Here is a 20,104-nt window from a genome sequence, read left to right as displayed (position 1 = left end):
TATGATTCAGCGTGTGCGGCAGGCCCTCATCTAAGGATCTGCAATCCAGAGGTTTATTACCCCTTTAAATTATAGTTTATTTCAGAAGAGATTGATGACAATTGTCAAACTGAGTAATTGTAAAGATGAAGAAATGTTGGATTTTAGTACAACGTAATGTGTTTTTGTAATATTTGTAATGAAATTAATGAAATAGCCTAATACAGTTAGTAAACTAGTTACAAACTTCCTCAATAAGTAAAGTAGCCTACATTAAAAACTTGCAATGCAATGTAAAATTCATAAATAAAATCCTTGCATTACAGTTTGTAGAGTCAAGACATCTAGTCACTGTCGAGGATCTATCTAATCTTTAATCATTGTGGTTCACACACCACTCTTTCTTTGCATTTGCACAGCATGGATGTAAGGGCTAAATATCTCTATAGTGTAAATATTCTTGAGCTTTCTATTTATAATTGTTTGTATTGTTAACTCCTCACCACCCCATGTGTAATATAAACCAGTACCTCGTGCAATATTCCATGTGAATTTTAGGAAATATCTTTACAGTGTAAATAGCCTCATATTTATTTATAATTCTTTATATAGTTAATTTTTTGTGAAGGATAGAGTTTATATTTTTTATCTTATTTTTTACTTTTAGTAATATATATATATATATTGTCTATATAGTAACAAGTAACAAACTGTAAAGAAAACCTTGTTAAGTACTTAACAAAGTTAATTACTTGCTTGTTAATTCTCTTCCTGTTACTTCTGTTTTTCTTGAGTGCCTTGCTGTCCCTTTGCTGCTGTAACACTGAGAATTTCCCATTGTGGGACTAATAAAGGATTATCTTATCTTAAAATCAGGCCTAAAATCATTTAAGTCTGCTGCATTTTGCGCCTTAGGAACAGGTCTAATAATAGACTTTCTCCGTACCTGAGGGCCACAACTGGAGTCTAAAAGCTGCTGAAATAACATCAAAACTCCATGATAATGGAGTCCACACAATATGAAAAGCAACAGGATAGTGAATCTGTTAGAAGGTTCATATCACCCTCACTGCCTGTAAAGAACATTTCCCAGTTTGTGCTGTTTAACCAGCCGCTGAGCATTTCAGCTGAGTCATTATTCCAGATACAAACACTTTTCACCATTGTTGCCAGTTTCTAGTTTCTGTCTGCACTGTAAGAAATAAAGGTTCTGTGCAGGTACATTTTTCATTCATCAAGGTACAAACAATGTAAATGTTCCCTCAAAGGTGCAACAGGGGTTTTAAGGTCGAATTGTGTACCTTAAATATGTTTTTGCCAGGTGAAAAGTAGATATTTGTACCTTTTCATAACCTAATGTTTTAAAACAGAACAATAAAATAAAAAGCCTGGAGATGAGACTCGGTGTGTGGAGTCAATACAGCTTAGAAAATATAATTTCAGTGGATTATGGTACAGTTATGTTCCCTGACTAAATGTGCTGAGATGTACCCTTCAGGGTACATGCTCAGTGACAAGAGGGGTACTGCCCCAGTGACAGTTTACTACCTTTATTTCTGAGAGTGCGTAACGTGGCAGCAACAGGACAACACTATGACCAGAGCAACCAGGAGGTGGGCGAGACATAAATATTGTGTATAAAGACAAAGAACTTTTAGACCGCACCCACACCGTGGGGGGAAAACAACTCTGCACTTTCTATTGATTTGCATTGTGCACTTCTCTTTATTAATTTTAAACTAAAATTGCAAATATGCCAAAAGTCCATTGCATGGTGGGTTGCACAACAAATAAAACTAAAAACCTGATTTAAAGTTTTACAGGATTCCAAGACACAAAACAGAGCCAAAAACACATCATGGTTGGTTTAACGATATCAACAGACAGGGGCTTTATGGGATCCTGATAGTATTCACCTTTGTGTGTACAACAGACATTTTATGTCAGGTAGGTCGAAAAGTAAATTAATTCTCTATCTAGGAATTTGTTGTGAAAAAAAATGGTGTCCGGTTCCCCAGATGCATTAGTTTAGGTAGTTAGTTAAGCTATTGATTGAACAAAAAAACCAAAGGTGAAACTATCAGTTTACCCACTGTGTGATGTAGGTCACTTTCTGCAAAATGGACCTCACTAAACTTTGGATCCTAGTTACGGACCTTCAAGTAATGGGTTTAAGTTAGGTCTGCGTGACTTAGTTGTTACTGTATTTCTGAAATGTAGTTCCGTAGTACACCTAGAATTTAACTAGGTGGCATAACGCAGCAGCCACCATTGTTAACCCTGTAAGGTCTGGATCAGAGGTTTGAGCAACCATCACACACAAACACAAGAGCAAATTAATCAGTTTATCTTATTATGACTTATAATATCTGAAGAAAGCAGTAAACAATCCTTCCCCTATGAGTTATCTAAGAGAACCCACCCCAAATGTAGCACTGCACACCAAACCAGCACACCACACTGGGCTACCTAAAAATTATTCGCTCTGTCTCTGGAAAGCCACACACCAAAAGCGCCCCTTTTGTGCCTACTTCCTTCTCTCAACCAACTTCCCTTAAAGTACCCCTGAAGTTAGCATTTAAAACTCTTGCTAAGCTGTCATGAGCTTCTGGTGCTAATGAGGATATAAATCAAAGTAGCTTAAGCCCCACGCACAAAACCACAGGTTTACTCAACCAGATTTCAGTCTTTATTATCTCCACTTGCATCAGTGAAATTCCAGTAAGCCTTTGCGAAGCCTTCCCACTAAGCTAATGCTAGCTACTAGTGCTAACAAGGGTACTGAGGCAAAAACAGCTGAACTAACAGCTTCTCACATATAACTGCTCAGATATGAGTCTTTTTAAACTTGCGTCAGTGAAGCTTCAGTGAACCAGAATGAACCTGTGCTGTGGTATATGAAGCTGTAGCATGCTAAGATACTGTAGAATGCTACCTGCTACTAGAACAGCTTTACACACCACATTTGACAGTTTATTAGACAAATGTGGAATAAAAATTAATTTGACACCATTGTAATTTTCATTTATTTATTTCAGCTAACAGCCTATTGCACAGTCCAAATATTTCAAACAAGTACCAGTATGTTCTGCAGCTGAAGGCAAGTTTCCAGTCATAATCATCTTATTAGTATATTTTAGTTTATTGGACTGTGATAGCTTCAAGATCATTCCAGCTCAAACGCAAAATCAACATTATACTGATGAAACTATAATGACAATAGTAGACAATTCACTAACATCCTCAGACATTCGCCAAGTTTTGACTGAGTTCTTCTGAATACTCAACACGCTTGCAATCATGGGATTCATCCACACAGGGAAGAAATCCGAAGTACAACCCATGTTACAAAATGTTCTTCTGCACGTTGCATGCAATTACACATTTCCACCAGGAGGTCTCCAAATCCCCAAAACGTACATAGTGCAGTTTGAATAACACATACATGAACAGAGAAAAGCACAAAAGACAGCTTAAAATGTCCACTTAACTTACCCCACAAGTGAGAGCGTCCCTCGGAGTCTGAGCTTATGGTGCCGTCCGACTTCCCCTGGAAACCACAACATTCCGGAACAAAGCACCATCAACTACTACTTCATGGCTGACCTGAACCAGATAATGAGTCACACTGACCCTGTGGCTGACGTCCTAACCCCCAGCCTAGCTTCCTGGGAATTGCTGCATCCCTCCTGGTGCAGGAGCAGCTTAATTACCTACTAGCTATCTTCGTCGCCTACAGCGTCCACAGCTATGAGCGACGTCCCCTCACACCAAATACACTCTTTCACAGCGTTCTAGACACAGGTACGGTCTCACTATGGGCGTACCTATGAGTTGAGCATGAGCACTCGAACAGGACATTCCTTTGGGGGCGGGTGCAGGTTGCTACATGCATGCAGCCACATGCATCTTACTTCTCAGAACTACATTAAAGCTCATGAACTTTATCTAAATATCACATTTATTAAAAAGTTATGAAACTCTCCATGTATGTGAAATGAGGCTAAAAAGTATGATTAATGAAGATTACAATGTGTTTCTTAGCACTCGTGCCTCACTTTGTCCCTCACTACCTGTCTATAATAGAGCTATTCTTACCTCCTGTCTGTCAGCCTCTACCTCCTGCATTTCCCTCCTTTCTTTTTAGATGCCTACAATAAGAATTCAAATTAATCTTTGTACATAAATGCAGACTTAACATCATCCTTGCTCCCTAATTGTTTAATACCTGGAAGTGTATTGTGCTAGCAAGTGGATCACAATGTTATATAGGTAGGCTAAAATAATAATGTTCAGTAACTCAGACAGTTAACCATCAGGCAAGTACTTACTGTGCTCGCAAAACAAAACATAATGTCTTGACATTCACAACACCTTCAACTAGTGGCACAATATATTGTACTGGGCATTTTATACCCAAGCTCAAGTGTGAGGATGTTAGCCATAGCTGGCAGCTCTAGAATGAGTGTAAAAGTTTCAGAATAGCTCCAGATTCTCAAAATGAGTCCTCTTTGAGTTTGAAACTGAGGGCAAATATTTCATAACACTGGAAAGGAAACTGGCAAACTGGCTAAATGACAGATAAAATCACAGTTCACTATGTACACGATTTTAGATTCGTGATGATGACGTATAAGGGTGATACAGAACACTGTAACTGTTGTATCCAAACCTCTATTTGTGAAGCTTGTCCTCTCTCAGTTTTTCCCCTCACTATTCACTTTTATTTCTCTGTGCACATTTATCAGTAGCATAACAAGTCATCCATGGGCTCATATGCAGAGCTGTGAAAATGCTGCCCCTGCCCCTTTGTGGTTTTTCAGATGCCCCACTCAAGATTAGTTCCTGGCGCCTGCCCTGAAGCTGTCTGACCATGAAAAATGAAAATAACAGCATGCTGACAGCCTTCAGTTGCAGGTAGCTACATGTTGTATCACTCTTATACGTCATCATCACGAATCTAAAATAGCTACATAACCCATATCACTAAATCACAACTCAAAGAGTGCACTGTATACAAAATCAGAGCCACTTGTGTTTCAGCCATAGGGCGCATTGCTTCTTAGACATGAATAATGCATTATTTGTGTGAGGAAGTCATACTTTTGTGACCTAAGTAGTGCCTTCTATAGGGAGTTGGGAGGTGGATTTGAACAGAGCTTACCATCAGTTATCATCAGCTAATGTTATTTTCTTTGCTTGCTGCAGATTTAAGTTTCTCCAAATTAAAACTCATAAAAGCCTGTCTGAGAGCATCTGTGGCACATGGTCTATGGTTGTAAAGGGAGTTAAAGTTTGTGTTCGAAAATTTAGCGTTGCTTTCACAGAGGATGGAGATATGTGTTTTTGGGGGGGGGTCCTGTAGACAGGCTTTGCTTAGGGCTACTGTGTCTATGAAAGGAGCCAAGGTGTCAGCTAAGGCAAATAACACACAAACTACTAATTGTTTTTCAAAAGAAGATAGTACTCTTCTGCATCTGTCAGTGTAGAAGAAGATCTTACTTTTTCTCATTTATGTCCAGAACTACTTATAATGAACTGCTTCTGTTATGCTGTTATGTTTATGAGAAATATTTCAGTAATTGGGGGTCTTAAGAAAAAACTATCTACCTCTTGGAACTGCTAGCACCTAAAAATTTGTGATTGTGATTTCTCACAATTATGTCAATATGTGAATTATGTTCATTTTACCTCAGTTGCAAAGATTATTCAATCAAAGATAAGTGCAGTAGAAGAAACCCAGAGCAGCAAAAACAGACGCTTTTGTTTGAAGCAGCTAAAATTAATTTAAAAACTATAGTCAAAGATACAAGATTGTGTTTAGCTGCTATGCAGTAATTTTGACTGGTGGAGGGTGGCATGAAGAACTCTAAGAATATATATATGTTTTATTGAAAGCCATGACAAACAAATCCACAAAGTAACAAAACAAGAAGAACGCTTACTAAAAAAATGTAACAGAAAGGAAACTAGACTAAAGAAAATGAAGAAGACTAGAAAACAAACAGGTTTTCTGGTCCTCTAGGGTCCAGTTAGCAACTTCACAGCCTCAGCTGAGGTACTTTGTCCAGTGTTGTGGTGTTAACAGAGGCACTCTAGTGGATCTTCTGCTTCCATATAACAGAGAAGCTCCAGAACGCTGCACTGACCTGCAGGATATGTGTGTGGGGCTGCATTGACGTGATTTCTGGCAGAGTTTCTTTTCAGTAGGCCAGACAATTCCAACCAGACACAGCTGGTCACAATTATTAAGCACCCGTGGGCGGCCACTGCTCTGTCCACTGTGGGTGAAAATGATTTCTATGATGCCTTCTATAATATATTATGGTACACTGTGGATCGAGGAATGTTAAATGCCCGTACAACTTCGGAAATGAAATTTCCCATTCATCTGGCACCCACTACCATGCCTCGTCCGAACTCTGATAATTCACATCGCTTTGCCATGAGCATGCTGGCCAGTGTTCAACCTCACTCACAAGATAACACTTCACAACTTAAACAAATGTGGCCGTTCCCAAGCCGTCCCCTTAGGTAACACCACTTCATAATCAATTTACATACTGCTATACCATGACTTTCGGCATGTCAGAGTATATTAGCAACAGAGGGCATTGCTGACTGCTATCAAAGAGCTGTTACTATGTTGCTCCTGAATTTACATCAATATGTTAGAGTACCAACTAGACAGGATAAAATGTTAGATTTGTATTTTGGAAGTATAGATACAGAGCACTTGCATCATTTAGCATCTATTTAGCTAACATTAGCTAACACTGTGATCAAAGTGCTCAAGTCCATAGCCTTAAAACTGGCAACAATGGTGAAAAGTGTTTGTATCTGGAATAATGACTCAGCTGAAATGCTCAGCGGCTGGTTAAAGAGCACAAACTGGGAAATGTTCTTTAAAGGCAGTGAGGGTAATATAAACCTTCTAACAGATTCACTATCCTGTTGCTTTTCATATTGTGTGGACTCCATTATCCCAATCAGGTTAAGGCCTATCCTAATAACAAACCTTGGGTCACCAAGGATTTGAAAACATGTTTGATTGGAAAAAAACAGCATTTTTACAGAAAGATGTATATAAAGTTAGGGAGTTGGAGAAGGAGTTCAGGTAGAACCTTAGATTAGGTCAGATAAACTACAAAAATAAGGTTGATACCAAGTGTATTAGAGGGAATGCTAGGGAGGCATGGCAAGGGCTTAATACCATGATGAGGGGTTCAGAAAGTAGCACAGATTAGAGGTTCTGACCATGTCTCATTCACAGAAAAATCAAATACTTTTTATTGTAGGTCTGATAATCATACCAATCAAGAAAATGTTTTACCCCTCAGCACTCCTGCCTAACAATTAAAGAGGAAGAAAAGAAGGTGATTTAAATCACTGCCAGAGTAAATCCATATAAAGCATGTGGACAGATGGACTTAAAAGCTGGATGCTCAGGGAGTGTGCAGCACAGCTGGCACATGTTTTAACAAACGCCAGCCTTTCACAATACAAATCAGTAGAGGAGGGCCTGCTCTGCACACTGATTCATATATTTATTTTGGCTGTTTTTCCCTCCATGATGTCCTATTCAAACTATTGTGGCTGCCTAATGTGGGCCTATGCCTGTACAGATTAGCCAGACAGGCTTGCTTTCCTTCTGAAATTGAGTTGTTTCCCTCATTTTGGTTTCTCCGTGTTTGTTTGGTTTTCTTGTGGAAAACCGGGATTGTATCAGGCCCCTAGTCTAAACCTTTGATCTGTGCACAGACGGACTGAACCATCTGCGCTTTTGACAGTGGAGGAAAACTTCTACTATATTTATACAGTAAAATTTTTATTAATTCTTGAATTAATTATGGTGGGACCCGTTTGTGTGGTAAATGGTGAACTATGAATGTAGCTGATTCAAATGTGTACGTTGGTTGCAGATTAATAAAATGTGTTGCATCTACACATTTGCTTTCAGTTTAGTTGTTTTGGAAAGAATTGTGTTGATGCAACATATTCGTAACATCGAAACATAAAATGTGTTTTGAACAACTATGTAGTTTCTTTTTAATCAGTACTGTTAGTCAGCCCTAGACGTCTACTACTAGGAAGTGATGTGGGAAGTGATGTCATCGTTTGTCACAAAAACTTAATCATTATAATATCACCAACATTTTCTTATAACGGCACAACGTGGCAAAAGTAGCACAAATGAACTGCATCTCTAATTCAGAGCTAGTAGGAGTCGTCAATCTCTAGTTTTCATTTTACCTCACAAACAGGCTTAAAACTCTAATGGCTACAATCAGGCATACACATTCACACCTGTTTCATGTGTAACATTACCCAGAAGTATAAGCTGACCATACTTTAGCCTTATATCTCTTGATCTGGTATACACATTGCTGCAAATATGCAGCAAAAATACCATTTATTACTTCACTTATGCTTCTCACTGTAAACATGAAGGGAAAATGACATGCAGTAAAAACATTCTGAAATATTTGTCATTGTTGTTAAATGTCATTGTTGTTAAACACATCAGTGTGAATGAGCAGTGTAGATTAATTAAGTCATCTTGTTCTAGGTGTGTGTCAGGCACTAATCACCCGTGCGCTTGAGATCTGGACGACCCTCATTAACCTCTTCAGCTGCCCCACTGGAGGTCTGTATCACAGTCTTTCTTCATATAATACAGCTTCCAATTTAAAAAAAGCAATACAACACAGCTACATGTGTTGCCTGATGCTATCAGGTCATATATGTGGTCATTTCTAATCTTTCAAGCAGCAGTTCTAATATAACCTAATGTATTTCTGTGTTGTTATTCAAACATGGCTTAATCTTTTAAACTTGTTTGGTGTTCATTTCGAAACATCTGTTACTCTTGTTATCACAGATTTCACTGAAGTAATAGTTTGAAAAAGCACTGACGTGCCATGTATTATTTCATACCAGATTGTAATATCAAAAAAGCACATATAATTATGTCAACACAAGATCATGTTGAAATACAAAGGTCAGCCAGTGTTTGTAGTGCTTTAACAGATCCAGTGTAAATGTTAAACTAACGATTGTTCAAGTTTGTTAGTAATTAAACATGCTTTAATGTATTTAATGTGTTTCTTCTTTTTTTACAGATGGTGTTAAACCCCCAGAGCAAGAGACCGAGCCAGCAGGGTCCCAAAGTTCAGTGCAGCCCTTTTATCCATTCACACAGCAGCCAAACCGGGCACTTCAAGACTCCAACTGTGCAAATGTTTCTCTATTTTCTTGAATGAAGATATTTATGTAATCCTCTAAAATGTACTCAAAAATAAATTCATGAACTCATGTCTAGCCTATTAATTTGGAACTAGCTAAACCAGAAGACCCAGTTAGTGCTTAAACTCTACTGTACTCTTGCTGTTGCGTGCCACTAACCAAGACCAATCCCTATGTCGTGCAGCAGTTCCTAGTGGCCCGTGGCACTATCACCCGGCAGTTGCATAGTGGCTCGCAGCAGTTTCATGGTGGCAAACATATTAGTTGGGTGTCTTTTAGCAACTTTTCAAATGTTGCTGGTGGTCTGTCAATTTGTGTTACTTATCTATGCCTACAGTTGCAAAACTTTACATCACCCTTTTGATTATCTCTAAATAATCCAAAAATGTACCTCTATTATACCATTAATCTTCAAAATAACATTACACACTGATTTAAAGGCGTTTTTCCTCTGAAAACTTTGCACCTTAGAACTTAAATGTTAGAACAGCTCAGTCTAAATCACCCTTTATCTTTAATAGCAAGCTCAAAGGTTTCCATCCCTTTTGATAAACATCCAAAATATTTAACTTAAATATGTAAAATTAGGTTTCTGGGCTTTAACAATCAATGCCAGCACTTAATGCTTGATGAGTGGCATTGGGTAGATTATGCTTGCAGTTCAAATCTGCAGGTGGGTAGGTCTTTAGGAGTAGCCTCAAGGAGTTTGCTGAGAGAAACAAAGATGGTATCAGGAAAACAGCTGTCAGAGAAGCTTAAAAAGAAATGATTACTTTATTTCAAAGAGTTGGGGAGGGATTTAAAAAGATAGTAGTTCAGTAGCAACCATGAAGACCATAATCCAAAAACGGAAAAAACGTGGACACATGAAGCCTACTCAAAAAGTGCAAGACCAAGAAGAATAACTGAACTGCCAGTCTGAGAGAAAACATTCAGGAAGCCATTGCCTACTTCTAGACAAAAGTCGGCATGCTTGGAGTATGCTAAAGAGCATATTAACAAACCAGATGAATTTTGGTCTGATGAGACCAAAGTTGAACTTTTTGGTCCTGATTCACCCAGGTATATATGGCAAATAAAAAACTATGAGGAGAAGAGCACTATTTCCAAAGTAAAACTGGGTGAAGAATCACTGATGTTTTGGGGGTGTATATCTGCATCAGGGACTGGAGCTCTGCAGAAAGTGGCCGGAGGAATGAATGCAGGCCAGTAACAACAGATTTTAGAGCTGGGCCTCCTACCATCAGTTTGAAAGCTAAAAATGCATGGATGGATCCTGCAACAAGACAATGAACCAAAGCATAAAATAAAGTCAACTGAGGTTTAAAAAGAAGGTGAATTTTTTTCCATGGCCTTCCCTGTCTCCAGATTTGAACGCAATAGAAAATCTGTGGATAGATAGATAGCAATATGTGACAGACTGCCTATCAATCTGGTAGAAATGTAGCAAATTTGCCAGCAAGAAAGGACTAAAACTACACCTAAGAGGAAAAAGTTGCTCAGAGGATACCCCAAAAGTTTGGAGGACGTTGTAAAGGAAAAAGGTGGACATAGAAGATATTAGATAGTGTTTTATAAAAGTGGGAACTTTTGAACTGATATAATTTCATTTATGTCACTAACAATTTCCTGTTATATACTTTTTTTCTTACTTTTGTTGATAAAGGGACATTTGGGAAATCTAATCTTCATTAAATATTGAGTTCATTGAAATAGCTTTCTATCTCTTACTCCTTTAGTCATTTCAAAGTAAGGAAACACTAAACATTATTTCACTTTATTGGAAATTACAGATCTTGTACAAGCAAACCTTGATTAGATCGCTGCATGCCTTAAATGTATCTTTTCTTCATGTATAAGCATGAAGGGTATCAGTGGCGTCATCGTTTACTTTGTGGTCTTTTGATATAGCCTACTTTGAGTAGCCTACTGCTTACACCACCTACAGTCTTTACATGTTATTTAAAACCACATTGTGCAGCTCACTGAGTCTGTTTTATTTACGATACAGCATTTTTTATCAACACCTATACATTCATGGATACAGACTGTAATAAAAATAAATAAGACCAATGGCCAGCCATGTACCTCCTAATCTTTATGAACCCCTTAAAATCCCAGGATTATTACATACTAAGGCTTATTATTCAGTAATTACAGGGACTTCAACGCAAACCGGCTGAGCTAATCTTAGGTTTACAGAAGTGTGTAAAAAACTTTGGACCCACTGATGGGCCCTGACCATTTAAGGGGTCAAATTGAATGGGAATATTAAAAGAAATAAAACAAAACCAAAACATTTTAGTAAATAAGTAAATTTTAGCAAGTAAATAGGAGATTTAATATCAACAACAGATTAAAATGACTTTGAATTCCCTTATTCATTTGATAAAAAATACAATAAAATAAAGTGAAAAAGGATTTTACCAGCATTGCTTATTATCCTACCATTAATCATTCCAGTGTGGGTCCTGTGGCAAAAAACAGCTCAACCTCGTACCTTGAGAACTGTTTATGTTTCATAAGGATGTTAAAGGGGAACTTCAGCGATTTTTCAAAAATTCTACATAAGTGTTTGAGGTGTAAACAGATGTAGTCATTCAGATAGGTTTGGTGTGAAACTCCCTTGTAATTGCATAAGCTCAATGAAACACCAACCCTCCAGTCTACAGCCTCTGGAAGACACAGACGTCTATAACAGCTGCCATTGTTGTTGACCTTTTATAACCTAAAAGGAATAAATACATGTCCACTTTGCAATAACATGCTGTATATTTAGTAAGAAATATGTCAACATTCCGATTTATGTAGCTTTCAGGTGACATTACTGTAAATGGATTGAGTACCGGTCAAATGGCTTGACCCCCTGCCTATACTCAGGTGCCTTGCCAAGTGATTGTGTTTTGATTGGGTTTTTTCCTGTCTCCACTTTTGCCTTTTAATTGGTCCCTTGTCAATGTCTTTTTATTGTCTAGGTCTCTCCTCAGTTACTGTGTATAAAAGTATAGAGCTAGTTATGAGTCATTGTATTTGTTCTGCTCTTTTCTCATAAGGTACATGCTACAGTATTGTATTAAATACACTCCTTCATAACATCACAAATTAGTTGCATTTCGACAAGATATTCAAGCTGAGGCCCACTCAACATTTGTAGGCTAGGTTTTCCCATGGACCTCCATTTTGGGCATTTGTGTTAAAAATTAGTGAAAATTCATACAGAAAACAAGGCTGCAGAAAAAAAATCATATTAATAACATTTGTTTACTTACTGTGCAGACAAAAATATTACAGTTTTGTGGGTCCCTTTGAGGCTACTACTGTGGGTACTGAATGTCCCATTATGCAACAATGTTATGGGTAGAAGTAATAAATTCTACCAACCAGGCAAATCAAAAGCCACTTTCCAGTTGATGAATGCTGGGGAATTGTGAAAACATAGCTGAAAAGTAAAACAAAGTCAGTTGGTACTGTGACGAATTAATATCAATATATGCACAAGAAATGAAACAATAATAGGAAATTGTATGACATTATTGCTGTAATATACCTTTATTGCTGTGGTAAGCATTGAGCACAGTGGTGTAGTCAGCAGGGTTTTGTTGCTGAAATTGTGGTATCCCATACTATGTTCGTATTTCATAGCTACTGTGACGCCTAATTAAAAGCAGAATTAGATTATATGTCAGCATGGGTTTTAACTTGGCTTAACCTTAATTGTTGATATAAAATTGGAAACATACCACTTTTGACTTTGTTCTACCCATACACAGAAGCATTTGTGGTTGTCACTGTAGAACCTGACACTCAAGCTCTGCCAAAATCACTCCAGCCCTCCTTTGTGCCTGTGAAAACAAAAAAAAGTAAACATACTGGCCTGGCAGAAGTACACAAGTCTCTTAGTTAATACACTGTAGAACATATTTGGTATTTTAACTGTGATAGTGCAGCTGTCTAATGATCAAATTATTCATCCCAACTTCAGGAGATTGTGAGTTTAAAGCAAAGCGACAGCTGTGCATGTCTGGACGCCCAAGAGGAGAAAATGCCTGATGAATTGTTTGATGGAAAGAGTCCCATCTAGTGGAGAAAAACAAACTCTAACTGAGATGCAGAACTAAAAGTGAGTTGGGAGAACTTTTGCCTTGTTTGGGTTTGGTGAACTCCAGTGTCCTCAAGTTGAGTTAACTCAAAAAAATGTGTGTAATCAGTTTCTTTAATATTGTAAATTGAACTGACTCCAGGGCGCCTCTCCATCTGTTAGTTCTTTAATCAGCATTTTATTCCCCCTTTGCTCTGCACAACATTCAGAATATCAGTCATTAACACTCATCAACACAGCAGTGCTCATTCTGGAATCTGTCGCCTTATTATATGATTTTCATACATACATACATACATACATCATCTAAACCGCTTATCCTTCTGGGTCGCGGTGGGGTGCTGGAGCCTATCCCAGCTGTCATTGGGCGGGAAGGCAGGATACACCCTGGACAGGTCGCCAGTCCATCGCATATATATATATATATATATATATATATATATATATATATATATATCTATATCTTTTTTTTTCACCTGTTATTAAAATAAATATCATGATAATCCCTGAATATTATAAACTCAAATTTTCAGTTTTTCATCTTCAAACCTCTCTCACTGGGTAAAGCTGGTTATCACAGCTGTTCTTCCACAGCGAGCATCTCCAGCTCAAAGTTTACCCACCAGAATCTGAAACGTCATCATTTTGTCCCGCCACTGCATTTTCAAAGTGTCATTGTTGCATTAGAGCGCGCACAGAGAGGCGCTATAACGACTTTCAGCAACGTCATAACATAAATGAACCAATGGAAAAGTCTCAGAACGGTTTTGCTTCGTGTGTCTCGTTTAGCTGATTACAGCGGAGCTGTGTTAGAGTCGAATATCTGAGCTGCCCAGTTATTATTATTATTATTCAGAGCTTGTATTAAGTATAGTGGAGCACACCATATAGCATTAGATGAAATCCTGAAGTTGTAAAATTCTGAAGGGATCAGTCATTAACCAGACCACCAACACTGTAGACCTACACATTATCACAAAATTACTGAGAAAATAATAATAATAATAATAATAATAATAATAATAATAATAAATTGGTGGTTTGATGTTCGATTTAGAAGTGGAATCGATCTCGCTTTCTTACTTTAATTAATTAAACATAACCCTAAGTTTAATGCTGTAATAGATAAAATCAGTCTAGTTGATTAGAACTCACTTGTGTGTGATTTGCTTGAATTCATTGAGTACATATTCATTCAACTGAGCATCTTAAAGGCTGCTTAACGCAGTTCAGTGGAACCACAATTTAAAATAAATCTGATGTTTCATTTTTGGGTCACACATTAAAATAATCAGTCCAGTTAATCAGAGTGCACTCAAATCACTTTAGTGTGATTTACCTGAATTCGTTCAGGACATATGATTCAATCAAGCGTCTTCATGGCAGCTATAAACGTAGCTTTACTAACTGAACCATATTGACGTCATCCGTTGTACACTTTTAAAAAAAGATGGTTCTTCAAGGGTTCTTTGGTAAAGACAATGGCTCTTATATAGAACCATAGACACTCAAGTAAATTAACTATTATAATTCAAACTAATTAAATACTTTAAATGGACGATTCTTCAAATGAGTGTATTTTTTTAATTGAATTAAACAATTGTTTGTTACTACAAGTAATTTGTCATTTTTTTAGGTTGGACTGACGAGCCATTTTTTACAGTGTAGCGCCAAAAAAGGTCCTGCTATTGTTACGATGTAAACCTTGTAATAATAAAAGAGCACAGGGCTTCATTCACCAATATCTTTTTAAGCTTTGTCTTAAATTTGTTCTGAGGAAGATCCTGAGAAAAAGTCAGATTCATGACGTGTTCTGAAACTGCAAAACGGTTCAAACCTTTGTGCTCTTAAATGTGTAGATTCAGGTTTTACCTAAGAACCAATCCCAAATGAGAAAGCACTGGTGGTTTTCTTCTGCTGCCTGTTACTCATCTGGGTTGATGATGTTTTGCTCTTCGGACTCAACTAAAGAGTTATAAGCGAAAGCAACACTCAACACTTCCTGATCGAAATGAACCACAGCCTTTCTGTCTAACTGACCTATAAGACATGTTTCTTCCGCTCCTTTTCTTTTTCTTTTTCTTTTCTTTTTGCGAGGGTGGAGGATGGGAGCGTTATAGCTTCTGTTTCACATGAGTGAACTAAAGACGCAAATTCTCACGCTTCAAAACAGTCATCAAACACGTGAGTCCAGTACTGCAGAGACACACATGAGCATATACTTTTGATCAACCGTGGCTCCCCACAAATGTGAACTACAGGGAGAATCTTTTTTTCTACCAAATAAACAAACTCAACCCACTGGCTACTCACAGAGGAAAAGAACTCTGAGAAAATCTGAAAAACCGGTGGAGTTCCCCTGTAAAGTCAAGCTGTTTAAAGCACATGTAGATAATTCTATTGAGAAACAGAGCTAAATGCACTAATCAACCGCCAGCTTCAGTTTGGGAAGACCACAGTCATCCAAAAAAGCAGAGGATACCCCTCTGGCCTGTTTCACCATCGCACGTGTGTAACTTTCATTGTTAAAAATTGCCAACAAGGGACAGACAACAACATCAAAGGGAAGAAATGTAACAGCGGCGGAATGAAAAGATCCAGAAAGAAGAAAAAAAAGCCACAGGCATGCTTTATTCATCACTAAAGAATCTCTCTGCTGAAGAGCTCCCCTCACCATGTGTCCTCGGCTTCACTCCTGCTCTGTGATCTGGAAGCTGTCCGAGCTGAGCTGCTTTATGAGCGGAACAAGATGGTATGCTGTGGGTTTGAAGACGACCACGCCCAGACCTCTCCAGCCCATCCAAACCGGCAAGACAGTGAAGCTATTGTGTTCCGCTGTAAGCCACTTTCAGTCTCCAAAGGCAGAATGGCGAGTGTGGAAACGTTCAGTGCGCTTTTTGAGGGTTCAGTTAAAAAAGCTGTCTGTGCTTTCTTAGCTTAATGAGAACTGTCTGTGCGTCTGTCCATTCATGTGTCTCTCTGTTTAATGCCCTTTCGCTCTCTCTCTCTATCTCTCTCTCTCTCCCCCCCCTCTCTCTCTCTCTCTCTCTCACTGTGGCGGTGAGAAGAACAGCCCACTCTCTCACTGAAAATGTAATATCCTTACAAAATCTCAGAGGGAAGAAGCTGAGAGAAACTGACTGAATGATCATTCGCTCTGTTGATTCGTAAGGATATAACATTTTTGGGTATGAGGATGTAACATCGTTACAAAATCTACAAGAACAAAACTTCCAGTCATGTGAGGCAGATGCAGCTACCATCCCAACCCACTGACAGCGCTGCGGGAGTAGGGCTGGTAAGAAAAGGGACTTTTTAAAAAGAAGAACTTAATAAGCTTCTCTAGAAAGGTGCATTTCACACTAAACCACTCTGAATGACTCTGTTTACATCTGAACCATTTCATATGCGCACGTTTTTGAAATTCGCCTTTAATTCTGTCCACCTCCTAATTACGAGCTTTAGGATTTTATTGGAGACAACATGAAGTAAAAAGATAATATCACCAAATTAACTTCAGCTCTTTTGCTGATAGTCGATGATATACAGAGTTTTAGTAAATATTTCTTCGCATCTAAACATGTAAAATGCCGACAACTAACTAAACGTATAATGATTATAGAGGTGCAGAAGAGGGTTTCAACGTTATTAGATGTACCCCTTGTGTGTGTGTGTGTGTGTGTGTGTGTGTGTGTGTGTATGTATGTATGTATGTATATATTGTTTCCAACATGTTAAACACAGATATTAGAAATTATGCAATAATCTGATTTGTGTATCGTCCATATTATTATTTTTTGGCGGTTAGAGTCGGTAACAGTGTTACTACCGACCCTGCACTGTCAGCCAAGAGCACTAAGCACTGTTACAAATGACGCTTGTTATAACTGACCACAATGTCTTCTACACCTCCTGTCCTTTATCTTTCCTCTTACCATACTTCCTTTTCATTATTTTGTCCTTTATTCTTCTCGGTGATGCACTACAGCTGCTCACACTGCCTGAAATCCTGAGTCTACTGATGTAAGCTTTACAATTAATAAGACTATAGCGAGTTGGACTCACTTTACCTCGAGTTTTTCCCTTATTTTGGTGTCTTTCTTTTCTTTGTGGTGCCCCATGTTGTTAATATTTCTATTAATTTATTTCCTTCATGCCCAGCTAAAGGCTTTATACAAGCTTTTATAGCGACACTTTTCCCTGCAGTCAAAAACGGCTTTACGGCACACAGTTGGACCTCAAAACCAATGTTATACCTTTGAGGTTACATTTACATGTTTGTACCTTGTGAATGAAAAAGGTGCACTATAGGTTGAATTGACGAGCCATTTTTTTTTATAAAAATTAGTTCATGCGGTAAGAAGTAAATGAACTAGTTTTATTTAACCTAAATAAATACTTTGAATTCTTTCTTTCGATCAAAGTATTTTTGAGTTGAATTAAACTGGTTCTATTGCTTGGTACTACATGAAGTATTTTTTAGGTTGAATTGACGAGCCATTTTTACAGTGCACATTTTTTTCTGACAGTGAGCTTAGTGAAAACGACACATTGTGAAAATATCATTGTGTTTGCCACGTCATTGCGGTCCTTCGTCTCAACAAAGTGTGCGTAAGTGATCAATTTGTGTAGGTGTATGTCACATTCGTGGAGTGCCCTGAAAAAATACGCACTGGTGAACAAACCAGCAATTTAAAGTTCAGTGTACTCAATAGACGAACACGGCGCGTTAGAACTTACATTTTTTGTTTCTACATCTCATAAATAACTTTTTTGAGCTTAGTCAAACCTAAAGTCTCAGTCTGAATCATTTTCTGGAGGCGGGAGTTCAACAGCGAGTTAGTCTGCTTGGATCTGGGGGTCGAGGGCGAACGCAGCTTCTCATAACGTTTGCTAACGTTAGCTGATTCGCTAGTTAGTTTCTCCAAGTCAAACCTCACGAAGTACCATCCACTCTCAGAAATAAAGGTAGTAAACTGTCACAAGGGTGGTACCCCTCCCGTCACTGGGGTGGTACCTTCAAGGGTACATATCAGCACCTTTAGTCAGGGAACAAAACTGTACCATAATCCATTAAAATTATATTGTATTGTATCCACACACCCCGTCTCGTCTCCAGGCTTTTTATTTTATTGTTCTGTTTTAAAACATCAGGTTATGGAAAGGTACAAATACGTACTTTTCACCTGGAAAAACTTATTTAAGGTACACAATTACACCTTAAAACTGCTGTTGTACCTTTGATGATACATTCACATTGTTTGTACCTTGATGAACGAAAAACGTACCTGCACAGAACATTTAACTGTGTTTCTAACAGTGTCTTCTAGATACACTGAAAGCCCTGATATCAATTTTACTTAAATAATCAAATTATACATACGTATTTTCTTGCAATTAGTTGCCATCACTTAATGCAGTCAAGGTGGTTTAGGTGAAGGGGGGGGCAAGACAGGTCTTGCCCAGGGTCCTGGGAAGGCCAGGACAGCGCACACACTCTCACACAAATGCCTCAGTTACTCAGAATCGTGTGTAGTCAAGCACAGCTTACATTTTTTCTTGAGAGTGAAAATATAAGCCAAAAAAACAACTGTCATTCTGCCAGCATGCGTGCTAAAAACGTTAGAATGAGCTACATTAGCGACAAATATTACTGGTGCTGCCTTTTAAACATGGTTATTGTTGTGAAATCTAATGTGGAGGTTGAGTGCAATCAGCTAAAATAACTGCGATTAGGCTATTATGTAATAACGGTGACGGGCCTAACGTGCTCATTGCAATCACACGGAATAATGGGTGTTTTAGGTTCAACCGACGAGCCATTATTAGTTGGATTTGTGATGCCTCTGTACTTCAAAATACAGCGTGAAACGTGTGTAAGAGCGCAGATGAGCAGCCTGTTCTGGGGTTTTACTGCAGTGATCGCAGTACAGGTGCTACACATAGCAGTGCTGTGAGTCACTGCATGGACGCCCACGAGCATGGACGGTTTCCTCTGCCACAGGTTATGAGATCTTCTTGCTTGACAGGACGGAATAGTTGGAAGTATTAATTTCCCTATTACATATAGAAAATATACAAATGCCTTTGGTCAATGCTAAAGGCGCTGGGGAAATGAAGAGCTCAAGCCTGGTGTTGAATATTTTTCTCTTTGTGAAAACTGCGGCCTTCTTTCCCTGAACGCAATAAAATTGCATTATTTTTTTTTGAACAGCTAAACTGAAGTGCACGGGTCCTGAACGTCCCGTGTGTGTGTACAACTGTACAACACTGGGTTTGTGACAGTGAGTCAGAGATCCAAGAGCCCGTGTCTTTCACTTACTTTTTTATCCTGCCATCAGTGACAGCCCTCTTAGCAAACCTTAAACGAGGTTGTTAATGTGTTACGCTAAAGACTAGCACGTCACCAATTCACACGAGTTCCAGTTAGAATGTGTTTATTTTTACCCCTAATCATATGAACGTGTCTGTAACTGTCAGCAGGACAAACCAACACTCTAAACGGTGGTGTGTAACATAACAACACACTAACTTGTGTTACCCATTTTAACACTTTCTGTGTCATAATGTTGTCTGATTTCACATATTCTGTGTTAAAAGTAACACAAAATGTGTCGTCTCCAACTGAACACACTGATGTGTCTGTTTAGAGACAGAATGGGTTGATTTTACCACATCTGTTTTAAGAGTGAACACGGCGGTGTCTTGTGGTTGCGGATGTGCTTACAGTAGTGAAAACACGCGAACGCGCGCGTTTGTTTCGAAATGAAGTTCAAAGCT

This window comes from Colossoma macropomum, unplaced genomic scaffold (genome assembly GCF_904425465.1).
Source record: "Colossoma macropomum unplaced genomic scaffold, Colossoma_macropomum, whole genome shotgun sequence".
NCBI lineage: Eukaryota > Metazoa > Chordata > Actinopteri > Characiformes > Serrasalmidae > Colossoma > Colossoma macropomum.
Note: the sequence above shows the minus strand (reverse complement) of the source record.